Source organism: Chrysochloris asiatica, unplaced genomic scaffold (assembly GCF_000296735.1).
Source record: "Chrysochloris asiatica unplaced genomic scaffold, ChrAsi1.0 scaffold00040, whole genome shotgun sequence".
Taxonomy (NCBI): Eukaryota; Metazoa; Chordata; class Mammalia; order Afrosoricida; family Chrysochloridae; genus Chrysochloris; species Chrysochloris asiatica.
This window is the reverse complement of record NW_006408558.1, coordinates 13,946,564-13,956,048: the sequence shown is the minus strand read 5'-3', so window position 1 is coordinate 13,956,048 and position 9,485 is coordinate 13,946,564.

Sequence of the window (9,485 nt, the reverse complement as noted above, 5' to 3'; positions counted from 1 at the left end):
CCTTTGGGAGAGTACCAACCACCTTGAAGCCTATCTTCGTGCCTTCATCTGCCCTCAGCCAAGTGGGAACAAGCAAAGATCAATCAATACAAAACCTGGACCCCTCATGGAGTGATGGGGTAGAAAGTGTGCACTTTGTAGCTGAGAAGAGCGGAATCATCTCTTTCCTAAGGTGGTTGTTGTTGGTGGTGGTGGTGGTGGTGGTGGTGGTGATGCTGCACAGTCAGCTCTGATGTGCCGTGACGTTGTGAGCAACAGAACCAAATGCTGCCCAGTTCTGTACGGTCCTCACAAGCTTTGCTGCGTTTGGCCCTGTTGTTGTAACCACCACATCCATCCACCCCATTCAAGCTTCCCCTGTTCACTCTGACCCTCTTCTTCACCAGCACCCATGTCCTTTTCTAGTGTTTGGTCCTTGCTAACGATGTAGCCAAAGTCAGTGAGGCCAAGTCTCATCATCCTTGCTTCTAAAGAACATTCCAGTTTTATTTCTTCTAAAACTGACTTGCATGCTCCTGAGAAGGGAGGATAACACGACTGCATCTCACATACTTTGGACATGTGATCAGAAGGGACAAGTTCCTGGAGAAGCACACCATGCTTGGTAACATAGAAGGCCAATGAGACGGATTGATACAGTGGCTTCAATGATAATGAGGATGGAGCCCGACCGGGCTGCATTTCGTTCTGTTGTACACAGGGCTGCTCTGAGTGGAACCCACTCATTCCTATCAACAGCAACACATGCCGATATGTTCTTTCTGCTGATGGTCCATGGGATAGTCAGTATTCTTCATCAACCTTACAACACTTTCCAGAATAAATTAGGCATTTACAGAAGGCTCACAAAACAATGTTTGGTGCGTTCGCCCAGTATGAATCGGTTCTAACAAAATTAAGTCCTACAGTTAAGTGATACGAGCTTTGGTAGCACAATGGTTACGAATCGGGCTGTGAACCGCAAGGTCAGCAGTTTGAAACTACCAGCTCTTCCATGGGAGAAAAATGAGGCTTTTTGCTCCCGTAAAGATTTACAGCCCCAGAAACCCTGTACAGGGTCGCTATGGGTCAGAACCGACTCCACAGCATGTAACCACCACCACCACCACAGTTAAGTGATGAAAAACTAGGTGACCAGGCAACTCACGTGTTTTCCTGGTTGAAACACTGAAAGGCCCAGGTCCCAGACAAACCAGGCTGATTGGCCACCCTCAGTCTGCAATGACCAGGCTTCCCAGCTTGTGCAGTCCGGCCAGAGCTGGGACCCGGGGCCTGGGGAGAGGGGACCCCTCAGAAACCTGCAGGTCAGCAGGTGGAGTGAGTCTCTGAGCCACAGCTGGGCGCATCCACATGGCTTCAAGTCCAGAGGTGGTCACACGTCAGCAAACCCAAAGCCCCTTCAAGGATGATGACACCATAATGGAAATGAAGTTCACAAACAGGTGAAACATGACAACCAGTGTGAGGAGGGGGTGAGGGGGAGACGGTGTGCGGGCTTCCCAGCTAGCCAAGGTGTGTGCATCACCCTGGGCCAAGCACCCTGGCAGGAGGGTCCTCAGAGCTAGGCCTCCGTCTTCCCAGATCCCCGCATGTCCATCGAAGCTGCCTGCTGTGGGCTGCCATGCCTCCAATTCCACTACAAAGTCTAGAGGATCCCTGGATTCAGGAAGCACCCATTCTCCCGGGTAGTGTTAGGGTTAAGTGTTCAGCTGCTAACCAGAAGGTTGTTGGTCGTGTGAATCCGCCCAGCTGCTCAGTAAGCGAGAACACCTGGCAACTGGCCCCTGTGTAGCTTTCAAGTTGGTCCTGACTCATAGAGACTCTGTGTAGGGTTTCCGAGGAGGGACTGGTGGGTTTGAACCGCCGACCTTTCGGTCAGCAGTCCAGTGTTTATCCTACAGCGCCTACCTAAGAAAATTTGATGGAGCCCCATAACTGGATGGCACCAATCATAACTGAAAGCAGTTTGACAGACCTTTCTTCTGCAAAGCCTCTGAGTGGGTTTGAACCACCAATCCATTTATTTTCATGGATAACAAGCACACATAGTACAAAATGCAAACCCATGCAAAGGGCACAGTGGGGGACAAGAGCTTCCCATTCACTTTTCTACCCAATCATCCTACCCCAGAGGCCCACACTGCACAATCCTGGACGGAAACCCCTTGGAAACACAAGATGTTACTTTTTGTGGTGAACAATTTTTGTTGGCGTGTGCTCGGGGTGCCCTCTGGTGGCTGCTCATGAGACTGCAAGTCTTAGAAATCTTGCCCAGGAATCCAAGGTCCAGGCAGAAAACGACTTTCTGATTCACAAAACAGTCCTTCAGACGCCAAGATTGTATTTGCAGTCTATAAACCTTCCTCTAACACAATCCATGGGAGTTTTATTTTATTTAAATAATTTGAGGGTTTTTTTTTTTTAAAAAAAACATTTGATTGTGAATTGGGTGAAGATTTACAGAGCACATCAATTTTCCATTCAACAATTCATGCACACTTTGTTTCATCTCATTGATTTTAATCCCCACGATATGACATCATTCATCCCATGTCCTCCTGTGTCTTCCGTTTCCATTCCTCCTTCTCTCCTGACCCTTCTGAACTTTGTTTTGGGGTAAAAACTGTCCCGCCCCTCATCTGTTTGTCATACTGTGATTCTGGAAGCTATGCCGCTGATATTTAAACTACCAGGAGGGTCATCCACGGTGGACAGGTTTCAGGCGAGTTTTCAGAGTAATACAGACTAGGAAGAAGGACAGACGGGCGATTTCTGAATATTTAGTCACTGAAAAGCTTATGACTAGCAATGGAACACTGTCAGCACCAGAATATCGAATATTGAAACATGATGAAGAGCACCAGGATACTGTCAGATATCATGCCGGAAGATGAGCCCCTCTGGTTGGAAAGCTCTCAAAATGCAACCAGGAAAGAGCTGTCTCCTCAGAGTAGAGTTGACCATGATGATGTCTGATTATATCGGAGACAACGTGTGTCCCTGTGGGCCATACCATTGGTGGCCACAGGGGAGAGACATGTCTGGTGACACTCCTGTTGTTGAATCAAGACCCTTCCACCAAGCTCTGTGTCATGGGTTGAACTGCCTTTCCCAAAATTGACGTGGGCGTCCTAACTAAATTCTAGAACCTGACAGATGCCCTTGTTTGGAAACAGGCTCTTTATAGATGTTTTTGGTTAATATGAGATCAGAACAGATTAGGGCAGGCCCCGATCCTGAGAGTCACAATCTTATAAAACAGAAGGAACTTAGACAAAGGGAGACAGTTATGTGCACATTGAGTTCTGCAGCAGCCAGAAGCCAAAGAAATCCTCCCCTGGAACCTTTGGAAGTCTGTGGACAGCCTGTATTCAGACTCCCCGCCTCCACAGCTGCACAAGGATACACTTCAGCGAATTCAATCAGCCAGTCTGTGTTACTTAGCTACCTCGTACCACGATTCGGAGTTGCTTCCTATACTTTCATACATGTGTTGCCCTGGCTTGTGTCTCTGGTGAATTTCAAATATCTATGAAAACATTTTCTTATTTGCCAGTGACCATGAGCAACGCAAAGGTGAGCCTTATTCTTAGCAAATGTTTTTAAGTGCCGTTGAGTCAGCTGTGACTCGTACTGGCCTGGTGTAGAGTTTCTGAGGAGCGGCTGGTGGATTTGAACCGCTGACCTTGCAGTTAGCAGTACCGTGCTTTATCGTATAGCACTACATCAGGACACCAAAGATGATGTTGTTGTTAAGAGCCGTTGAGTTGGTTCCGAATCATAGTGATCCTGTGTAGGGTTTCTGAGGAGAGGCTGGTGGTTTTGAACTGTTGACCTTGTGTTTAGCAGTCCAGTGCTTATCCTACAGGGTCACGCCAGAACTCCTCTTAGCAAACAGAGCCTGAGTTTCAACATACTTAGTACTTGTGTAAGAAGATACATTGACAGAAAAGGTCACTTTGGAAGTGATCTGTCTAGTTAGCCTAGCCTAGCCCCAGGACTTTGGAACCTGCAGATAAGTCCACAGAAACTGTACAATACGGGCTGCTTTGAGAATTGGGCAGGATCACGGGACTCATTTTGTGGATTAGTGAGAAGTACCTTTACTACACAGAGAGGAGATCAAGAAGAAGGCTTAAGAGGAAGATAAAGATGTTTGATCCCGAGAACAAGCACAAATCTCTACAATTTGACAGACTTGTACCTATGAAGGCAGTGACTCAAAATTCCAGTTAGAATGGAAGGATTCTTGATACCAAGGAACAACTGTGTTTCCTCATTGTACTTACGTTGATAGGGATGAGAAATTCAGATATTGGCAATCAAAAATGGGGGGCTACAAAGGCATGAAGTGGCTGACTTACAAGCTTTCATGAGTGTGCTTACTTGCAGAATGAGGGGAGGGGTAAAGACAGACCTAGAGAGCAGAATGGAAAAGAAAACAGGATCCTTCAATATGCTGTCTACAAGAGACACATCCAAAAGATGGAGACAGCCTAAATGCCTATCGATAGAAGAATGGTTCAACAAACTTTGGTAGACATACACAATGGAATACTACAAAATGTGAAGAATAATAATGAATCTGTGGACAACCTCACTCCACTGTTGATCCTGAAAGAATGATGGAGAGTGAAATTTGTCACTCACAAAAGGACAAATACTGTGTGAGACCAATGTTGTAAAAACTGGTGAGGGGGTGGGGGGGTTCTTGATAAAAGGAACAATCTAGCACAGACACACCTAAACTTGCAGACAGTACCCATTTGGCCTAGCCTCAATGGCTTGGTAATCAGAACTCAACTACAGGAAAATAAAAACAAAACAAAACAAAACAGTTTTTGATAAAGGAAACGAGAGTAAATTGTTACAATTTGATGAATTTGACCTCTACTCATGGATGTAGTAGCTCAAAATACCAACTGAGAGGGAAGGAGTCTTCACATCAAGGATCAATGCTATCCCCTCTGTACACAGGGTAGATAGGGATGGGCAACTTAGACATTGGCTACCTAAAATCAGGGGGTGATAAAGGCACAAAGTGACTGGCTTACAAGGTTTCAAGAGGGAGCTTAGTTTAAGAGTGGATGGGGGAATAGTTTTCATCTTGTCTAGATGGGTCTGGTAAAAAGAGATGGGGATAAGATTTGTATGATTCAATAGTGAGTAATTGTTATCATGACTAGTTGTGACTGTCACAATTGCAAAGGTAGAAGTTTTGTAACAAAAATGGGGAACTAGTTAATCTTATAGTCCAGAAACAGACGGCCCTAGGACCATCAAGGGAGAAGAGCACAAGCAGAATGTGGGACCCTGTCCAGAGAAGCAGCAACACCAGAGATGGAGGCAGAGATGGGGACATGGAGAGAGGGAGCAGCTGAGGACTCTGGATTCATGGGAAGAGAGGGATTGAGAGCTGGCAGCCAGACACAGACTTGCAGAATGTGCCCTTTGGTGGTTTAAATTATTATATATGCCTGAGTGTTTAAAAAAAAGAGAAAGCTATGGTACGTGGAGGGAATTACACTCATTTGTAATGAAACAAAGTGTATGATTTATTAAATACAGAACTGATGATCTGCCCTGTAAAGTTTCACTCAATTCACAATAAAAACTTAAAAAAAAAAAAAGAAACAATCTAGAATGGCTGGGGCAGGGGAGGGAAATTTATTCACAGATTACAGGGTTGTTGTTGTTGTTAGGTGCCATTGAGTTGGTTCTGACCCATAGCGACCCTGTATAGGGTTTCCGAGGAGCAGCTGGTAAGCTTGAACCGCCGACCTTGCAATTCAAACGGCTTTGCCAGGTGCATACATGTTAACATGGGTGATGAGGCAGGTAATATACAACACGAGAGAGGTTGGCAGAGGAAAGGTGAAAGGTAGCAGGTAACAGAGAGAGGAATTTAATAAAGAGAACCGAGGTCAATGCTGCTAACTTGGTACTTGGAGGGGGATGCAAGCATGCAACAAAGCAAAGTGTATGATTTATTTCATGTAAAACTGATGATTTGTTCTATAAACCTTTACTCAATTTCCAATAAAAAGTTGAAAAAAAAGAAATACCACAAGAAAAAAAAAGAAAAAGAAGGCTCAAGGGAAAACAAAATCATGAAAGTCCACCTGTGAGAAATTTAAGGGCCCTGGAGCAAACCTGGCAGCTGGTTCTCCCGGCGCCTGAGGGGCAGCCCGCTAGCTCTTACCTTTGTTCTGTGGGAAGTGCGATGCAACATCTAGAAGTCTGATTCTCGTGGGCTTGGGGCGTGCTCAGCAATTGTTGATTGTGCTCAGTGGCATTCTCAGTTCCTAGTCAACAAAGATAGATTCCAAGAGACTCTAATTCTACCGTGAAAACACCTAAGTCAAACCAGAGCTACAGACACACAGAACTGCATGCAACCCGCCCGCCCACAGCCCGTCTTTTTCCATCAGGTAAGGGACTTTCCAAACAACTATATTGTCCATCAGTCAGACCTTCCTAGAATACACCAGCATTAAACACACACACACACACATTTCTACCATGAATCACAAACCTTCCTGCCCACGTAAGCCAGGATGTTGAGTGCAGTACCGCCTATGTTGGTGCCTTGGGACATCATCATGAACAATTGTGCTGTGCTGTGACACAGTTATGACATCGGGGTCATGAACTGCACAGGACACCAGCTCTCTGCCTTCAATGGGACCAGCCTATCACTTCTGGTTTTCCTTTCGACTCTGCCTAAAATGCCGTTGTTCTGGAATGGCTGGCTCTATCAGCTGGGATTCTACCTCACAGGACACCTGAGTTGTTTCCAAGTTGGGGCCATGTACAAATGGAAAAAAAAAAATTGAAGTTATCAAGACTGATTTTGCTCGGATCCACCATCAACATTCATGGAAGCAGCAGTCAAGAAACCAAACGACGTATTGCGTTAGGCAAACCTGCTGCACGAGACCTCTTTAAATTGTTCAAGAGCAAAGATGGCAGTTTGAGTATCAAGGTGGACTTGACCCAAGCCTTGGTATTTTCAATAGCATCATATACATGTGAAAGTTGGACAGTGAGAAGGAAGACCGTAGAATAACTGATGCATTTAAGTTATGGTGTTGAGAATATTGAAAGACCATGGATTGCAAGAACAAATTTGTGTTGGAAGAAGCAAGCCAGAATGCTTCTTAGAAGCCAGGATGGCCATACTTCGTCTCTCATACTTCAGATATGTTCTCAGGAGGAACCAGTCCCTGGAGAAGGACATCAGGCTTGGCAATGTGGAGGGTCAGCGAAGAACAAGATGGATTGTCACAGTGGCAGCAGTGATGGGCTCACACAACAGTTGTGAGAATGATGCAGGAGTTGATAGTGGTTTTGTTCTGTTGTGTATAGGGTCACTCTGAGTGAACGAGCTTGCCCGCTCTTAACTACAACAATTAAAGTGGCTACGAATATTTATGTACAAGTTCTGGCGTATTTTTTAAAAACGTTTTATTTTATTGTGAATTGAGTGAATATTTGCAAAACAGATCTTCAGTTTTCCATTCGAAAATGCATGCATTTTATATCATCTCATTGACTGCAGGAGTCCTGGCGTGGCGCTGTGGGCTAATGTGTCAGACTGCAAAGCCGTTTGAACTGCAAGGTCGGTGGTTCAAGCTCACCAGCTGCTCCTTGGAAACCCTATACAGGGTCACTATGGGTCGGAACGGACTTGATGGCACTTCACAACATTGACTGTAATCCCTACAAGGTAACATCACTCATCCCACGCCCTCTGTGTCTTCTTTCCATTCCTCCTTCTTTCCTAAGCCTAAACTTTGCCCTTGGGTAAAAGCTGCCCCTTTGATTTGTGGGATTGTATACAAGACTGTAATTAGTGTGCACATTACCTGTTACAGATGGTTGAGCATTCTACAGAGCCTGTACCTCACTACCCATCATTATTCCTCTTACAGACCTACCTAGTGTTTGCTGAAAATGGTACCACAGGGCTAAGTTCATGGGGACAAGAGGTTTTTGTTGTTTTGCTTTTAGATAACATACTTCGTGTTGTTGTTGAAAATGCACAAAACAAAACCCATCCCATTCCAGCCATTTTGAATTGTACATGTCAGTGACAACAATGACATTCTTCCAAGAGCATGTGCAAGGTCTCATGAACATTAAGTTTCATGGCACTGTAGGATCAGCACTGAGCTGCCAACTGCGAGGTCAGTGGTTCAAATCCACCAGCTGCTTCTTAGAAACCCTATATAGGGTCTGTATGAGTCGGAACCAACACGACAGCACTTAACAACAATACCACTACCTCTGGGAATTACAAAAGGATTGTCAATTCTTATACAAGGAATTGACAATTCCTCTGGGAATTTTGTCTAAGAATATAAGTGGGGTTCACATTACCCATTTTTACAATAATGAGAACTGCAACACAGAAAACAAGGAGCCCCTGTTGGCCTTGCCTTAGAGGAACCCCTGCCCTCCCCTTGAGTCCAGTGGCCCTCAACCCTTAGCGTCTCCCAACCGTATCCCCAGGAGGTCAGCTGACCCTTGATTTGCATCTAAAAGTTACAGAGCCCCTTCTCACAGCTCATCGTCCCCTCATATATAGCTTGAAAGGAAGGGGTATGTCTGAGGCTCAGAAACAAAAACCATTGGTGCAAAGGGTCCATGTGCTTGGCTGTTAACTCAGTTTGGTCCACTCAGAGGCAACTCGGAAGAAAGGCCTGGCTAACTACTAGGGGGTACAGTTCTACTCTGACACGCAGGGCAACAGCAGTGCAGTTCCATGGGCTGGCAGAACAGAGACTGCCTGTGTGGGAACCAGTGACCCCGGCCCCAGGCAGAATTCCCCTTTCTCCATGGTCTTCTTAGAACCAAAGTTCCTACAGATGTCGCTGATTTGCCCAGGCACACACATTATTCCCGATGTCTAACTAGACCTCCTGAGCAGGTATTAGAAATAACGCTTATTAAAAATATAAAAAAAGCAATACAAATCAGTGGTTGTCCTACCACGCACCTATTAGGATGTGAACATTGTGGCCTATGTACCTGTTTCCTGTACAGGCAGCCCTCAGAGACCTTGTGGGTTCGGTTCCCGACCACCTCAATAAAGCGAATGTTACACTAAAAGCACCTCACACACATAGGTCCAGTGTTCCCTCAGGGCCCTACATAAGAGGAACACACATGGAGGGAGATTTGGTTATAGAAAAGAAGGTGAAATGGAGCAGAATGCAGTGAGGTGACCACAAGCCAAGGGACGCCAGTGGTACCAGAAGCAGGAAGAAGCAAAGATCAGATTCTCCCCTGGAGCCTCCACACTCTGACTTCAGTCAGTGAGACCCCTTTTGGGCTCCTGGCCTCCAGAACTGCCAAAGGACACCTATGTGGACAGGTCTTAGCAGAACTTCCAGATAACACAGACTAGGAAGAAAGATCTGGTGATCTACGGCTGAAAACAGAACCCTATGGGTCCCACAGAACACCGACTGCCTCGCTTG